Genomic DNA, 19701 nt, shown 5'->3' with positions numbered 1-19701 from the left:
TTTCAGTGGTTTGACAAGGCCGGAGTGCGCCTCAATGCGCAGCTCACTGACATAAAAATATAGTGATGGGATCTTGAACCCCAACAAACGGCAGTGCTCACTGTGGCAAAACATTCGTTGGGCCTACTCTGTTTGCTAATCCGCAGATAACCCTTTCACTTCTGCCACCCTTTCTAGATTGTTGTTAAGTTCTCCTTTATCGTTACACAATCAAAGCATATGCTGATCGACAACGATATCTTGCTTGTTCTGGCTGGCCCTCCTGATGGCCTTTTAAAAAAAGGGAAACAAGTTCAAGCGGGCCTGTCCTCTACTAGTCTGAGGTATATGTCAACTTGCGCTGTAAAGGCCGTGTGTATCTTGGCTATGCGGAAACGGGAAGTGTTTCAATACCTCTGTATCAACACGATGTAACGATCTTGAGTTCAATAAAACTTCCTTGCAAAGAAATCTTCTGCTCTGATATTGAAACATGGAATTACACTACTCCAACACTCCCATCACTGTCGATTCAAAATGAGCATCAACGTCGGTTTTTCCTTCTTTTTTTTTGGGGGGGGGGGGGGGGGGGGGAGGATTATATTTAACTCTATCTTCATGTGGAGGGGCATCATCGCCGGGTCTACAACTGGCGGTGATGCTATTTTTGGAAAACAAAAAAAAAGTAAAAAGGCAGTGCTCACGCCTGCACCATGCTCACCCCCGCGCTATTCCTCCTACTGCCCATGCCGCTCCGCTTGCCCACGGCCACGTGCGCTCTTCCGATCGCCCCACGGCCACGTGCGTTGGCCCTCCCGCAGTCGTGTGTGCTGCTCTGCTCCTCCTGCGGGCAAGTGCATCACCGCGCCACACCTCCCACCTCCACCTGCTCTGCCCGAAGCCGCTCGCGCCGCGCAAAGAGGATGGGGAGATCCAGCGGTGGGGGAGGGGGAGATCCGGCGGTGGCGGAGATGAGGAGGAAGCGTGCTGGGAGGAGGAGGAAGGGAGGGGAGACGCGGTTGGGGGGGGAGAGGAGGCGGGGTGAGGAAGAGAAGGGGAGGCACGGCTAGGAGGAGGCAGCGGGGGAGAGGGAGAGAAGGGGTGGAGTGACAGCGGGGAGAAAGAGGAGATGAGAAATGAATGAAAGGAGAGGAGGGAGAGTGTTAGAAAAAAACTAAGAATAGGATTACCTCATTACCGCTGTGTTGTATTACGAACCGGCAGTAATGGGGTCGAAGGGCATAACCATCGGTCGTAATACGAACCGGACTGGCGGTGATGCTCACCGTTACTGCTAATCACCGCTGAGTCAGTTTGAACCAGCGGTGATGGGGTGTTTGTAAAGCCCTAGTGTTACTCTTCCATCCCTTAAGAAATGTCACTCTAGAAAATCAAGACAAATTAGTAAAAGTTTGAAGTGAACTTGTTACCTGAATTTATTAGCCATATTTAATACTAATTGACTATCGCATACACGTGCACACATTAAATGGGGTTACAAAATTCGAATCACACAATGGCTCTCTTTTAAGGATGAAGAGGCAGCATCTTTATAATAATTTTTAAGAAAGATTTACATGCATGTAGTGTGCATATGTCAATTTGTAAATTACATATGAAGGTGGTTCGGTTGCCTGTATGTATATTATCCTTCTGAAGAATAAAAGAATAAACTCTACGGAAATAATGTCAGAAAACTGATATCAATGGAGGTATTTTTGTGATCTCATCTTTTATGAGCTTTAGGATCAGAGGTTCATCTTTTTAATTATGAATTAATGTGTTCGAGATTTCCAGTATATGACAACATTCTTTTCTGCACGGAAATTTGATTCTTTCTAATCTTGGTCTGGCGGACAAGCGTGTATACTATACCATGCAGCACTGAATGTTAGTAGTCTACCTAACGATCGAATTCAGAAAGATGACTGAAAGCCCTTGTTGCTTGCTTTTTTTAGTAAACTTACATCTGAGGGGTGTTTAAGATGTAATTGTGCGGATTTTTAGTTTGTCATGCTGCGCTTGCTTCCCTTTTTTAAGGAGCATGTTGAATACCCTCATTATACGATACTGTACAAAAAACATTAGTCGTTATAGTTTGATATCTAGTTGGTGCATGTATGGTTGTGTTATTCGACGCGAATGAGTTCTAGGAACATTGCGATGGTACAGGGAGTCGGGTTCTAGTTCATTTCACAATCTGTGCCCAGGGATTGATTCTGTTCGATAATCTATGGTTAGCTTTTTTTTATTATATATTCTTAGTGTCGTTGTAATACATTAACACTACTGGAGGTTGTAGGTGAATACGGACTTCACTAAGAAATACAAATGATTTTTTTACTTAACCAGCAAAATCCGAGCTAATTAAGAAAACAAAACGTTTGAAACCGCTTTATTTTTTCCTTTAAACAAAGAATGTAAGTACAACTGCAAATGACTATGTAACAATATTAACTTGTGTTGGGGTTCGGATGAATTATCTTTGCTAAGAGCTATCGGATTAGCACAAAATCAAAGCACTACTATAATATATAATTATGCCTCAACGCTTCTTCTTTCTAATGGTTTAGTTTATCTCTTATTGGTTTGACAAAGAGTAAAATACACCAGAGATCCATCAAATTGTAAAGGGGTGTCACTTAGGTCTATAAATTTTGAAAGTGTATTTTTTGCTGCATAAACTTGTAGTTTGTGTCACTTAGGTTCACAAACTTTGAAAAGTATATTTCTAGGCTCATAAACTTGTAATTTGTGTCACCTATGTCCATACTCCTTCACCTAGCCTTCATACACATATGTGGCACCAACAAGAATCCGCATGGTGCTTTGGGTCATTGGAGTTTCGCAAGAAGGTTGAAATTCGGGCCCCAATTTTGAATCCAAGGGCATAAGGAGATAGAGGAGGGGATGAAGGACTTATTTTGGAGGTTATAGATATGGATTAGGGTTGCAGGGGGTTACAAACACTACGGGAGACTGGTACTTTGCCGTGTACCCAAAGCACACGGCAAAGCTCCAAAAACTCATGGCAAAGCCTTTGTCGTGTGCCGCACACGGCAAAGCTCACACGGCAACCAGGCATCGGCAAAGCCGGCCTTTGCCGTGTGCTATATATCGGGCACACGGCAAAGCCTTTGCCGTATGCAAACCTTGGCCCACAGCAAAAAAAAGGCCATCCAGGAAAGGTGACATGGCCGGGACTGTGCCGTGTGCCCTGCCGACGTGGCACACGGCAAAGTTTGAATCTTTGCCGTGTGCCTTGGACTTTGCACACGGCAAAGAATGGTTCCTTTGCCGTGTGCCATGGTAAAAGCACACGGCAAAGGTGTCAGATTCGATTTATTTTTTGTTTTGTTGATTACGTATAGGGTACCCCAAACATTTCATATATATCACAATGAGCATTTCATGTATCAGAATAAGCATCACAGGCATTTGATACACAGATACAAATAAAATATGGTTTCGTTCATCGACAACCACAAGTACAAGTCAAGTCCATACAAGTTCATACAAATCAAGTGCATACAAGTCCATACAAATTCATACAAATCAAGAACATACAAATCACGGGGCTGATGGTGGCGGCGGTGGCGGTGGCGGTGGCGGTGGCGGGTGCTGCGGCCACATCGGCAAGGGCGGCCATGTAGGCGTCTGCGGCCAAGCTTGTTGCTACTACTACTGCTGAAGCCAAGCCACCTATTGAGGCGGTGGCCACACAACCTGATGAGGCTGCTGAGGCTGCTGCACTGGAGGCGAGAAGTTAGGATTTACCGGCCCATCATTGGATGCCGCCGACTGATTCTGCATATAAACGAATATATATATATATATATATATATATATATATATATATATATATATATATATATATATATATATATATATATATATATATATATATATTGCATGTGTTACATAAGAATTAAGTTACGAGCATTCAAACTTAGTCATTCTGGTTGTATCCTAAGTTGCGATCATGTGTATTGTGAGAAATAAAACTACAAGCATTAGCCTAAGTTTTAAGTCATTGTAGATGCATCATATGGCATTAGTTTTAAGTCATTCTAGATTAATGCTAAGTCACTAAGACGAATGAAACTCGATAGGAGTCAAAGCCACTTACGGTAGGAGGCGTATCTGCACGAGGAGCAAGTGGGGCCGGAGGGAATTGTGGAGGCGAAAGAACCATCGCCGAGACCAGGCTTTGCATATATGTTAGAGCTTGATCCAATTTTTGCTACATCTCGTCCCGCTCAGCCTGCCACCTCTCCTCCTGTGCCTCTTGCCATGCTTGAAAGTCTGCTTCCATCTAGGCCTATAGGATTTGATCCTAGGGTGAGAATTCAAAGCAAACGTATGTAAAAATCAAGGAACGACGGATGAAACAGAAATAACCTTGACAGCCTCAATCTGAGTCTGTGTAGTGTCTGGCCGAGCTTGAGCTAGTACTCCTAACTCGAATCTGCGAGAGAGTGGGAGTAGTGGCCGTGTCGACTAAGCTGTCGCCAAACCAGTACCATCCATGCTTCTTGCCTCCTCCCGCCCTCATAACGACTTCTCCATCAATGGGCTCATTGATTGGATCAAACTTCGGCCCATGAACTTCTTGTGCCATAGAGGTGTACCGACTGAGGCGACTGAGGACGCTTGCGTTGTTGTACGCTTCGGGCGGATCCTGCGGGTTGAAGGTGACATCGGACGTCGCCTTCTCTTTGTGGGCCAAACAATATGCCTGGACTTGGGAGCAAGGCACACTACCATGTGCCGTCGACTGCGAAAAAAGGAAGATGATTAGAAATTATGCAGAATTGAGCGTTAGAATAAAGAAATGAATTCACATACATATCTAGCCGCGTACGCCTTGAGGTTACGGTTGCCCTGATGGTGCGATGCACCAGGCATCATCAAACGCCGCTACCGGGCAGCCTCGTGCATCTCCAGCCATTCTTGCGAGCACCACCGGTCCACTATCATTTTCCAGCATGGATGATCCGAGGCAATCCACCACGGAGGCACCTGCACATTATCAAGTTATGACATGTAAGAAGAACAAATGGAGCATAGTTGATTTAAGAAAGATTGAGTATTTACCCGCAAGTATTGTTCCCGGGTTAGTCTGATGTCTCTCGCAGGTCCTTTGTAAATCTTCACCTTTTCGACGTGAGCCTTGTAGTCTATGATGGCCTGGATGCGCGTCTCATAAAGCATATCCGCCACCAGCTTGTAACATGCTTTGCTAGCCACCTGCATCGCCCTGGGCATCATTCCCTCCCCGCATCTATAGAAATTCTGCACAAAAACCAATACAAAGTCATTATTTCAAAAATGTGCAATGAATATGATGTATTCGTAAATGTAGTGCCATGAAGACTTACCCATAGTTCACTCAACACCTGGTGTGCCTTGTTGTCGTATGCCCTGCCTTCCGTATCTGGTGCATCCAGTGCGACGATGTAGTGCTCCCACGACGACACCGGCTGACGTACCCCAGCAATATCCATGCAGCCTAGGTAGTGTCGCTTGCAGAGCAGTCCCAGGATGCCATTGGCCATGCGGTTGTGAGCAGCACCTGGAGCGACTATCACAAAGTTCCTACGCAAGTTATTGAGAGATAATATTAGTGTCAATTGTGATTTTGAATATATCAAAAGGAAACGTATTGAAATCTTCTAAACTTACTTACCTTTTCCCGTCGGGTCGGAGGATCGGTCGTTGCTCTAGAGGTATTGGACGATCCGGGAGCCTCGAGGGGCCTCGCTGCCAGACGGCAGGTACGACCACGTCCTCCTCCTCCTTCTCGGCCGCCCCCTCCTCCTCCTCCTGCTGCTGCTGCTCCTCCTCCTCCTCCTCAGCACCCGCCTCTTGCTCCTCCTCCTCCTCCTCGTCGTCGTCGTCCTCCTCCTCCTCAGGAGGAGCCCCTCTCCTAGCCCTCCTCCCTGCAGCCGTGCCGGAGCCCTCAGCAGCGTCGCGCCTCGACGAACCCGCTCCACTCCTTCGACTTCTCTTGCCTGTCCGTCGAGTCCACTGGGAGGACTCACCTGTCCCGGTAGATCTGACACCCATCAGGTCTGTGAGTGACCTCATCAGACCTCTGCCACGCCCCACCATCTTTGATCAATCTCCTGAAATTAAAATGAGTAAATCAATTAGTAGATGTTATTAAAAAATAGTACAATTAGTATATAAAGTTAGTACAATAACTAAAATGAACAAAAATAGTACAAAAAATTAATTAATACAGTTCTTACATGTATTAGAAATAGTCATCATGATTCGGATTAGCTGGATCATATGTCTCATCATCGCTGTCATGTGTGTCGATATAATCACCGTCGAGCTCTATAGGAGGAACGCTGTCATCATTACTGCCATTGCTTAAGTGTAATCGCTCTAGTAATTCTAAGTCCTTGACATTGTGAACCTCATCCCTTGCATCGTCGTTATCAATTCTTTCATTGTCCAGTTCCATTCTGATCACTTCGGTTAAGTCTATCTAAAAACTCCCTTCTAGCCCATCTTCTTGAAAGAACTCACCGGCATATGTGTTTGGTTCTATGTTGTAACCTTCGTTGTTCGGGACAGGTAATTTACCATGTGGCGATACCTTGTACACAACATCCCAACTCTTGAGATGATTGTCTGTTTGGCACGGGTATGAGAGATAATAAACTTGCGTGGCTTGTTGAGCCACAATATAGACATCATCTCCTGGGTACACGGACGCTTGTTGAATTTCAACTAGCCCAAGATTCGGAGTCTGTTTCACAGCATGAGGATCAAACCAATGGCATTTGAATATGATAAGTTTCAGAGGTTTCGACCCATGAAACGTGAGTTCGTATATTTCTTCGATTCTTCCATACTACTCGAGCACATCGTTTCCTAGCGTAAACACTCCGGAATTTGTTGTACTTCTATTCGGCCGACTCTGCTCGTGCCTTGTTATGTGAAAGCGATATCCATTCACGTCATAAGCTCCAAATGACTTGACCCTATAGGCACAACTATTGACAACCTGACGCAACTCGGCACTCACAGAGACATCAGTTTGGGCCTGCAAGTTCAAGCAGGCCAAATTATTTACAAGTAGTAATTTCATACTACGAAAGAGCCATGACATAGACATTACCATTTGTTTGAACCAAGAAATAAAATCAGGCCTTCCATTTCCCGCACCCTGTCTAAGAAGGGTCTCAGCTTCCTGGAGGGTAGGTATCCTTGATCGACGCTAGAATTGCACATGAAATTCTCTGTTCGAAAGAGAAACGAATGGGTTGGATGCCGAAAAGGGAGTACTCGAGAACTAAATGAATGTAGAGAACTTACTGTATGTACAGCTACACTTCAGATAGTTTGGTCAACGCATATAGCATGATACTGCGCCACTCTTCAAAATTTAAGGTTTTGATGGTCGCAACACTTGCACTTCCGAGTTGCCCTTGGAAAAGGCTGAGGTTCACGTCAGCTTCCCCAGCATTATAACGTGAGGGTGGATTATGCACGCTAGAAAGATTCTTAGTATAATATTTCGATGTGAAGTTTGACACCTCTAGAATGTATGCCTCCGCGAAGGAAGCTTCAATTTTGCATTTATTTTTACATTTAGTTCGAAGGATTTTTTGACATCTCTCAATTGAATAGCACCAATGACCTTGCACCGGCCCCCCCATTCGTGCCTCATACAGTAGGTGCAAAATCATATGCTGCATTGGGTTGAAGAAGCTGGGTGGAAATATCTTCTCCAACTTACAGAGCAACACAGGCGCCATTCTTTCTATTTCTTCAATAATGGTCAGAGATAACTCCTTAGCACAAAGCTGGCGAAAGAAAAAGCTCAACTCTACCAGCACTTGCCAGACTTGATCAGGGAGGTATCCTTGAACCATCACCGGAAGAAGCCTCTCTATCCATATGTGGTAGTCATGACTCTTGAGCCCATTGATTCGCATAGTAAACAAGTTAACTCCCCTCCTCAGATTCGCTGCATACCCATCAGGAAACATTAAGGTTTGAAACCATTCTAGCACTTCCCTCCTCTAGGGCCTCGTCAGGACAAAATTGGCCTTAGGCTTTTTCCATGCCTTGCCTGACCAAGAGGCCTCATGTCTAGCTTCGGTCTATCGCATAATGTTGCTTGATCCACTCTGGCCTTAATGTTGACCTTTGTCTTATCTGCAATGTCCATGATAGTTCCGAACAGTGCCTCGGCAACATTCTTTTCAGAGTGCATCATATCAATGTTATGTGGAGGGAGGAGATCTTACATGTAGGAAAGCCTCCACAAGCCCGACTTCTGCGCCCAGGCATGTTGCTCACCATATCACTCAAAACCACCTTCTGCATTGGCCACAAGACTATTTAACTGAGCACGAACACCAGCACCTATCATAATATGAGGGGGAGGGTCCAAAACTTCGACACCTTTCATGAAGTTCTTCTTATTGCGTCTGAATGGATGGTCAAGAGGGAGGAATTGTCGATGTTTGTCGAACGAAGAATATTTCCCGCCCTTCTGCAACCATATGAACATCAGAGATGCCTTGCATACTGGGAAAGTTGAACACAACAGCCGTAGAATATCCCATATGCCGGCAAGTCATGTAGGGAATAATGGTACCAAACATACATTCTAAAGTTTGTCTTTGTAGCTCGATCGTATGTCCAAACCCCTTCCTCCCAAGCATGGAGAAAATCATCAATTAGGGGCTCCATGTACACACTCATATTATTTCCCGGATGTCCAGGAATTATCAGCGACAAGAATATATTCTGTCATTGGAAAATCACGCCGGGAGGGAGATTGAGGAGAATAACGAACACAGGCCAACAAGTGTAAGGTGCAGCCGACATTCCATATGGATTGAAGCCATCAGTTACTAGGGCAACACACATATTACGAGCTTCATCTGCTTTGACTTGATGAATCCCGTCAAAGTAGGTCCATGATTCAGCATCGGATGGATATACAAGCTTATCAGGATTGTATCGAGTTCCCATTTTGTGCCATGTCATCTGTTTCACGGACTCCTCGGTCATGAATAGCCGTTGGATCCTCGGTATGGGCGGAAGGTATCGTAGGACTTTCACGGGGACCGCGAGCTGTCTCTTCTGACCATCACTAGTCTCTACCTCTACGAACCTAGAGGATTCACACTTTGGACAGTACTTTGCTTCCGCATATTCTTTCTTAAACAAGATGCATCCCTTGGGACATGCATGTATCTGCTCATACGGCATCTTCAATGTACGAAGGAGTTTTTGTGCCTCATACATGCTCTTTGGAAGAATGTGACCTTCAAGAAGCAGAGTGCCAATAACTGTCAACATAACATCAAAAGCATCTCGGCTCAGGGTAAACTGGGACTTCACAGCCATCAGACGCACAATGGCATCCAGTTGTGAAACCTTGGTATGCCCATGAAGGGGTTCTTGTGCTGCAGCCAACATGTCATAGTACGCCTTCGCGGTTGCCTCTGGCTCCTCCTCCCTACATTCTTCCTCGAAATGTGCTTCATGAAAGTCATCTAACATATCTCCTACCCCAGCATCAGCATTATGATCTTCAATGCGTTGTCTAACGACCTCGTCTCTCATACGATTGGCTTCACCATGGTAGGTCCTCCGGGTATAGTCTCTCGTAAATCCAAAGTTGCAAAGATGTTGTGTCATGTCACCATGGTAGGTCCACCGGGTATAGTCTCTCGTAAATCCAAAATTGCAAAGATGTTGTGTCATGTCTTCCCGTGTCTGTCGACGCGTATTTGCACATTTGGTGCAGGGACACCAAGTGCATGTGGCTCCTTTAAGCTTTGAAAATGCTCGATCCAAGAAAGCTTCAGTCTTCTGAATCCATTCCAAGGTCAAGTCCCCCCTGTTTCCAACCGAGTACATCCGCGTACAGTCATCCATACTCTATCATATCAACGAGTAATATAATATAAAAGATAATTTTTGCATCTACACGATGTCTAAACTTCCTACTAGGTTAAGATAGGTCCTAAACCCACCCGAAGATGCGGAGCTGGAGTCGATTTCCATGCTCTACTCCGATCCGGGATAGAATTTTGGTAGCATTTCCCTGCTGTTCTCCAAATACACGTCCCGAAAGGGAGATTGTGTATCTGGAGAACAACGGGGAAATGATGCCGATATTCTGTCTCGAATGGGAGTAGACCATGGAAACAAACCCCATCTACGCATGCTCAGGCTGTCCAAAAAATGTGAACAATTCAATATAGATACGGTCGTACATATGCAAAGTTCTGCATATTTCCATCCGTATCTATTTCGAACGGGAGTCGGCTAACTAGGTTACGTGATATACGAACATGCGGTACGAAAAGCGGAGTCTTCTATGCCTCACCTTGCTATACGTTCTGCAAACTAAGGAGGGTGGCAGAAGTGGCCTGGTGGCGGAGGGCGGCAACGGGAACTAGGTGGCGGTGCTCGGTTACTGCAAAAAAAATAACATTTGTCCAATTATAGTCAGCGACGTGTTACTTTTGGTTAACTCAACAAAAAGCATTGAACTAGTGTTTTGCCTCAGATATGTTTCGTTTCATTTGATCTTGAACTTGGAGCATAAGAAATCATCTCAACAAAAAGGGGTTCATGATAGACATGGAACCATGTGACACACCCAGCCCAACCATCATATCTACACAAACGGGAGTTGTTTTGGGCATGGATGTGTCACATGGTTTAATGACAATCATGAGAAGCATAACTACAAGACACAATGAATACAACCACAAACTCAAGATCATCATATGTTACCTGGAACAATTCTAGGTAAAAAATTATATCATCACGGACAACTAGGTCATATAATCTACTACGAACAATAGAAGGAGCGAAGGCTTTTTTCACATGCTCACCTAGGGCTCGACGGCGGGCGAGGCGGGGACGCGCATGTCGGTGCAGATGGATTAATGAAATTAAATGACTAAATATAGGCAAAATAACAAGAAGTATACCAGATTTTAACAAGGAGTACAATACACTGTATATGTATAGCAGAAAAAATTGGGAGTGCTGAATCTACTTTTTTTTTGCCCAATTTTGTCGTGTGCCACGATTTTGCCGTGTGCAATATAGCAGGCACACGGCAAACAAATATTCTTTGCCGTGTGCTTCCTTTTGCTGCACACGGCAAATGCGAACCTTTGCCATGTGTTGGACCTTTGCCGTATGTTTTTTGGCCTGACACATGGCGAAGAGAAAGTTTTCCGTGTCTTGTTTCTACTGGCACACGGCAAAGGGTAGAGTTTGCCGGATCTTGTCGTCCCAGTCTCTGATTTTATAAATTACACAGTTAAATCCCTGAACTTACGATACGCACACCTTGTTTCTTCCCATAGGCATGGCTCTCGCCATTCGCAACACAATCTTCGAGCTCCTTCCAAGTAATGTCTCCCTCCCGTTATAAGCATTGCTAAGCATTGTCGAGAGTTCGGTCCCACCTCATCATCTAGCAACAAGTATTGCTAATTGCTTTGACATTGCTAGTAAACAACAGTGGCGATGGACACCTCACACTAGGTAGCCAACATGGTAATAGTTTGAAAAATAATTTGTACGAAGGAATAATTATGAATGTTTTTTCTGGGAATCTAATAAACTCAACTTTTATTGTTAATTTTTAGATATTGATGGTTAAATTAAATCATGGACCTAGATGATAGGCATCCGAACTCAAATTTAGAGGATCAAATATAAATTTTTTTATTTAGAGATCTGGATGACACCCAGAACTAAGTTTAGGAACAAATATGCAATTTGCATGTTAATTTAGAGATCTGAATGACACCTGAAACTAAGTTTAGGGAGTCAAATCTGCATTTTACGAGTTCGGAGATCGGATGACATGGCATGACAATTTTTAGGACCGCTGATGCACTTTGCTCTTTTAAAATACAAACAGACATACATCCGCATACACATTTGCGCATTCACCACACATGTCGTAAGCCATAGAATTTCTGGCACTGATGTACGTATGTATCGTATGAATCACATAGTTTTTCTTTCGTTGTTCAACAATATAATCAGGATCATACTGTCCCAAATGCATGTAACCATGGACTCCCATTTTGGGGAACCAACTCTTCCACCACTGTGCTTACCGGTACTTGCGGTGTACATGTACACCAGAAACGACCGGATCCGCGTTCTTCCACTCCCAGGTCAATTACATTGAAATCTGAAAGAAATATGTAAAAAAAAAATCTTTGAAACGACACCGTCCTTTTGGCCTCGTTTGTAACGTAGAGACCAGGAATTTCCATTGAACCGGGTAAAGTAAGAAAACATAGAAATGAAGCTAATAAGATACTTCTTTTTAAATTACAGAGATTATTTTGACTACGTAGTATTTTCTATGCATTTAGATGCATATTATATCTTGATACATAGGTGCATATTATATCACGATACATACGAGAAAACTTAAATAACGTATATTTTGTAAGAAGAATTTTATTTGAAAAGAAAATACCGAGCAAAATAAAGATGCAAACTAATGGCCATTTCAACACTACTGTCGGCGCCGGTCGCCAGCGCGCCGGCCCTATCGCCATCTGCCCCCGTCCCTCACACCCTCTTCCCCATTTTTTATTCGCACGCTCGCTCGCTCTCTCCTCCGCACCACGAGCAAAGCAAAGCGCCGCAGCCTTTGCCTCCTCTGTCTGCTCGCTCAGCCGCTCCCCACCAGGCCGCCACCCAGCTCTGCTCTCCTCGCTCGCATCGCATCCAGCGCTCCCGCACCGGGAAAAACCCTACTACTTCCGTGGCCGCCTCGCCGTCTCTTGGCGCGCGGCACCTCCACCGTACCGTCGCCATGTCCGTCCCCGGCGTCGCCTCCCGCGCCGCCGACCGCTTTTACTGCCCGCCGCCACGCCGCCACCTCCTCGACAAGCAGCACCAGCCGCTGGCTGCGGCAGCCGCGGCAGTTGAGGAACCGGCGAACCCGACGCTATGTGCACACATGGTAGAGTAGGGATGTAGGTGATATAAATTACAAGTTTATTAATCTAAAAATACACTTTCAAAATTTGTTAATTTAAGTGACACAAATTACAAATTTATAGATTTAAAAATGCATTTTTGGAGTTTGTAGACCCATGTTTTTAAAGTTTGTGGGCCTAAGTGACACAACTCACAAGTTGATGAATCCAATCACTTGGTGTTTGTGGAACTAAGTTACAACCTCTTATAAGTTATTAGATGTCTAGTGCATTTTACTGTTTGACAAACAATAAAACCCTAAACAACATTTCAGTGGTTTGACAAGGCCGGAGTGCGCTTCAATGCGCAGCCCACTGACAGATAAATTTCGTGATGAGAGCTTGAACCGCAACATTTCACTGCTAGTGTGTCACACATTGGTTGGGCCTACTTTCGTTGCTACTTGCTGATCTACAGGTAACCGTACTTTTCACTTCTGCCACCCTTTCTAGCGTGTGGTTATTAAGTTCTCCTTTATCGTTACACAATCAAAGTATATCTGACAACGATATCTTTCTTGTTCTGGCTGGCCCTCCTGATGGCCTTTAAAAAAAAAGGGAAACAAGTTCAAGGCCTCATGTCGTGTACTCCATCCGTTCCAAAATATAGGCCGTTTTGACTTTTCTAGATTCATATATTTTGCTATGTATCTAGACATATATTATATCTATATGCTTAGCAAACATTATGAATCTAGAAAAACTAAAACAACCTACATTTTGGAAGGAGTACTAGTTTGAGGTACATGTGAACTTGCCTTGTAAAGTCTGTGTGCTTCTTTGGCTATGGAGAAACGGGAAGTGTTTCAATACCTCTGTATCAATTCGATGTAAACGATCTTGAATTTTTTTTAAAAAAACTACCTTATAAAAAATTTCTTCTGTTCTACTGAGTAATGTTGAAACACGGAATTACTCCTCCATCCCTAAAAAATGTCACTCTAGAAAATCATAGACAAATCAGTAACGAGTCCTATATTTATTAGCAACATCTGGTGCTAATTGACTAAATTAAGCATGCACATGCACACATTAAATGACGTTACAAAACTCGTGTCACACAATGACTCTCTTTTAAGGATGGAGGCAGTATCTTTATATAATTCATTTATTTTTTAAGATAAGAAAAATTCACATGCATATATTCCTGCAAAATTTGTATGGAATCCATTAGTTCCAAACTGTGTAAAATTTTACTAAATCAATATTCGACTTAAAATACGTACATCTATAGTTTTGCAAATTGCACTAAATGAAAATTTCACCCACTCCTAGTAAATAAAAGTTGTACTTGCATTGGCGTGACAAAGTATAGAAATTTATAAATAATGTCACAATATTTTACTACAGTAAGAACTCATGTGCGCACAAAGCTAATGACTTGGAAAGTTTTTCTGGCAAAAAAAAATTTGTATGTGAAGTATGAAAGTGAAACATAAAAATGTGTGTTACTACATATGGCCACCAATGCTCCGACATCCAATTGAATAAAGTTTCTACGATACCTCCATTTGGCCTGTTTAGTTCTCAAAAATGTTTGTACGCACATCTAATGTTCGGACACATGCATGGAGCATTATATGTAGTTAAAAAATAACTAAATATAGTATGACTGATTCATACAAGATGAATCTAATGATGGTAATTAATCTATAATTGAATATTAATTGTCAAATAACAACAAAATATGCTACAATACTAAACTCAAACTTTTTCACCATATAAACACAACCTCTAAAAGGGATCACGAATTGGATTAAGGTAAGTCTCAATGAGGTTTCATGAAAAATTTTATGGTATTAAATTCTATGCCACATGATATGGTGTGGACAGAGATGTTTTATGGGATGAGAGAGGAATTTCATTCCTATCAAACTCAGCCGGCACAGTTATCTAGTTCTGAGTTTTTAAAACTGTGCACTGGCCTAATGTGTAATCTCTTGGGCAAAGTAGTGCTTCGGAGTATTTGCTAACTGAGGTGGACAGTAAAATATATTAGCTTTTTTATTTATCTTACTCCCTCTGTTCCAAATTATAAGTCATTCCAGGAATCTTGGAGAGTCAAAGTTTTTCAAGTTTGACCAAATTTATATGACAAGATAATAACATTTATGATACCAATTAAGTATCATTAGATTCTTTGTTAGCTATATTTTTGTAGTGCACCTATTTGATGCCATAAATTTTTATATTTCTATCTATAATTTTGATCAAATTTTAAGATGGTTTGACTCTTCAAGATTCTTGGAATGATTTATAATTTGGAACGGAGGGAGTACCTTTGGATCCCTCTCGAGTGGCAATTTAAACATTTAGTGATTATCCAATTTTTTTAGTAATAATTTCACTTGGTGGTGCCCGTCATTGATTCTACCCCTAGTGCTACCTACTCCCTCCATTTTTATTTACACATCCTATTAGTTATGTCCTAAGTCACAGTTTTCAACTTTAACTAAATTTATAGGGAAATACAATAACATTTACAATAACAAATTTGTTTCATTCAATCTATCATGATATATATTTTGATAATGCATATATTTGATAGTATAAATGTTAGTCTATTTTCTATAGACCTGTTCAAAGTTGAACAAATCTAACTTAGGATAAATTTAATCTGACATGTAAAAAAACTAGAGGGAGTACTATCGATACGTTTAGTTCCTAGCCTCCAAGTGATGGATAAAGACAAATCGGCACGATAAAATAGGCTACCCACTGCAAACAAAAGTCTAAATAGATTAATCCTAAAATATTATTTAAGAAAATATAAATAAAAAATCAGTAGCGAACTCAAGTTTATTTAGCGCTAGAACTATAGAAGGTGCGTATTATTGTGAAAGAAAACATATTTCGTTAGAATAAAAATTCAGGTGTCACATGTATTGTTTATATCAAGATGACAGTCCATCCCTATGGCTTAAGAGGGGTGTAAACGGATCAGATGCACCTATGGATACGAATACAAATAATCATTCTTTTTCTTAGATTCAAATTCATGGATAGTGTCAGCTATGTCAGGTAAGATATGAATAGATATCGATATTCATATTAATAATATCAGATGGTTGGATACTGAATACCTAGACTGGAATACGAACTTATCTGGGCCGCTTTAAACATATTCAAATTCAGATACGGAAACATGATTTTCTAAGTTAGTTTTCAGCCCCCAAGTTTTTCTGTTAGATTTCTAGGATCACACAGTATATGGATCGAGTAGGATTTCTCTTCTTTCCTTAATCTGAGTACAACATAGTCCTAGATCTACAACAATAACACAGAGAAAAGAGAGAGAGGGGCTAGATTGAGGACCTTCGGTGCGTGCAGAGGAGCTTGGCCCGGCCATCACAAGTTCGTTGATGGAGATCTGCTCAAAGGCGGCGACGAGCAGTGCAGAGGCGTCGTGGACGTGGCGTTGGAGTCGACGACGGTGACGGTGACGCCGATGAATCAGCGTCGATGGCAGTGGTGGGGATTCCCGCTGCTCCAGCGCCCCTCTAGATCGGCTAGGGTTTAGGATGTGGGTTAGGGTCCTGGCGGCGTGACGAACTTCGTTAAGCGTGCCCCGGCCCCTTCACCTCTTTTTATTTTAGCGCTGTGCAGCAGGGGTCCACCAACCATTAAGGGTTGGGCACCCCCGATCAGGGCGCAAATCAAGGGCCTAATAGACCGTTGGGTCTATTAGGAAAGAGATCAATCCAACATTCTCCCCCTTGATCTCACTTTGTACTTTAACTTTATATTTTTACCTGAAAATTTTCCTTTAGTTGTTCCATCACAGATTATTGAATAGAGCATGCTTTATCATCACGGTCCAAGGCCGATAGACTCAACAGCTATCACACACATCACTGTTTTTGAAACAAATTCTTTATCTTTTGGGCCCTTTTTGTTTTCCAGAAATCACAGACTTTCCCTTAAACCCATGCCGGCTATGTGTTCCATGAACACATTGGGTGGTAAGGCTTTAGTGAGCAGATCCGCAAGCATTTTCTTTGTACTTATATGCTCGAGTGTAATAGAGTGATTTTGGATTTTCTCCTTCACAACATAAAATTTTATGTCAATGTGTTTGGCAGCACCACTTGATTTATTGTTGTGAGCATAAAACACTGCTGGTTCATTGTCGCAGTACATTTTGAGTGGTCTTTGAATGCTGTCTACCACTCTTAAACCGGGTATAAATTTCTTTAACCATTCAACCTGCCCCGAGACCTCATAACATGCCACAAATTCAGCGTACATTGTCGATGATGCAGTGACGCTTTGTTTGGAGCTTTTCCACGATATAGCTCCCCCTGCGAGTGTGAACACATAACCGGACGTGGACTTTCGGTCATCGATGTCCCCCGCAAAATCCGCATCTGAGTATCCTTCTATCTCTAGGGAATCGGATTTTCTGTATGTTAGCATGAGGCCTTTTGTGCCTTGCACATAACGTAATGCTTTCTTTACCATGATCCAGTGTGTCTGTCCTGGATTACTTTGATATCTGCCAAGTATCCCGGTAACAAATGCTAAGTCAGGGCATGTACAAACTTGAACATACTGTAGGCTTCCGACAGCTGAAGCATATGGAACCGCTTTCATTTGATCGATCTCATACTGGTTCCTAGGACATTGAAATTTCCCAAATCTATCGCCCTTGACTATTGGAGCAGGTGAAGGCTTGCACATATGCATACTGTATTTCTTTAGAACTTTTTCTAAGTATGCTTTTTGTGACAGTCCTAATACCCCCTTTGTTCTATCTCGGTGAATTTCAATTCCCAAAACAAATGAAGCTTCACCGAGATCTTTCATATCAAAGTTTGAGGACAAGAATTTCTTTGTCTCCAGTAGCAGACCAACATCACTACTAGCAAGTAGAATGTCATCCACATATAGGATCAGGAAAATAAATTTTCCAGTTCTGAACTTTGCATAAATGCAATTGTCCTCCTCATTTTCTTTAAACCCAAATTTTCTTATGGTTTCATCAAACTTTAAATACCACTGCCTAGAGCCTTGTTTTAATCCATAAATGGATTTCTTTAAACAACACCCCATATGTTCTTTTCCTTTCACGACAAAACCTTTTGGTTGTGCCATGTAAACATTTTCATACAAATCCCCGTTAAGGAATGCCGTCTTTACATCCATCTGATGTAACTCTAAGTCATAATGTGCCACCAATGCCATTATAATCCTGAAGGAATCTTTACACGAAACTGGAGCAAAAGTTTCGTTATAGTCTATTCCTTCTCTTTGCGTAAAGCCTTTTGCCACGAGTCGTGCTTTGAACCTTTCTACATTCCCTTTGGAGTCATGTTTTATCTTGTAAACCCATTTACAACCTACTGTTTTGGCTCCTTTAGGAATTTCCTCTAAGTCCCAAACACCATTGGAACTCATTGATTTCATCTCATCCTTCATAGCTTCCAGCCATTTAGATGAGTGAATACTTCTCATGGCTTCTTCATATGAAGTGGGATCACCCTCCATATGAACCTCTTCTGTATTATAAACTTCATAGTCGCTAGAAATAGCCGACCTTCTTTCTCTTTGTGACCTTCTAAGGGCCACTGCTTGTGGCACATTTTATGACTCAACTTCTGGCACATTTTCCATAGGGGGCTGTAGCACCTCCTCCTTATGTCCAACCGCGGGTTCAGGCGGTTCCTGGATTACAGGTTCCAAACCTTCGCTCACTGTTGGTATGGGTGGAGTTGCGACAGGTGTTGACACCGTAATAACTGGAATAGTTGGCGCAGCAACAACCGAAGAAGGTCCTGGCGTCACTATTTCAAGAACTTTTGGTGCAGCATCAACAGGTAGTGAGAAAAATGGCTCTTGAATCATAGGAGTAGGCACATACACCCGCTTCTCCTCAAGGTACCATGCTCCCCCTGATCATTTCACTTTCTAGAAACACAGTATGTCTTGTTTCTACAAACTTTGTATGTCTGTCTGGGCAGTAGAAACGAAAACCTTTCGACTTTTCAGGATAGCCTATAAAATGGCAGCTTACAGTTTTGGGATCCAGTTTTCCAATATTTGGATTAAACACTTTAGCCTCAGCTGGGCTCCCCCAGACCCGTAGGTGAGTCAGTGAGGGTTCTCTTCCTGTCCATAGCTCATACGGCGTTTTGGGCACCGATTTGCTTGGCACTCTGTTGAGAATATGGATGTCGGTTTTTAACGCCTCCATCCATAGACTCAATGGCAATGTGGAATAACTCATCATACTGCGCACCATATCCATTAGTGTACGGTTGCGCCTTTCAGCTACTCCATTTTGCTGAGGCTCCCCCGGTGTAGAGTATTGGGCAACTATACCATTTTCCTGTAAAAACCTCGCAAAAGGTCCAGGAACTTGTCCATAAGGGGTATGTCGACCGTAGTACTCCCCTCCACGGTCTGATCTTACTATTTTAATTCTTTTGTCAAGTTGATTTTCAACCTCAGCTTTGAATATTTTAAATTTATCCAATGCTTCAGATCTTTCTTTAATTGGATAAATGTAACCATAGCGGGAGTAATCGTCTGTGAATGTTATGAACGAATCATAGCCATCCACACTTTTCACAGAAAAAGGTCCACATATATCAGTGTGAACTATTTCTAATGTTCCTGCACTTCGTTTGGCACCCTTTTTAATTTGCTTTACAAATTTTCCTTTAATGCATTCGACGCATTGTTCAAGATCAGAGAACTCTAACTGTGGAAG

This window comes from Panicum virgatum, chromosome 5K (assembly GCF_016808335.1).
Source record: "Panicum virgatum strain AP13 chromosome 5K, P.virgatum_v5, whole genome shotgun sequence".
Lineage (NCBI taxonomy): Eukaryota > Viridiplantae > Streptophyta > Magnoliopsida > Poales > Poaceae > Panicum > Panicum virgatum.
The sequence above is the reverse complement of the archived record's forward strand: the minus strand, read 5'-3'. Positions refer to the sequence as shown.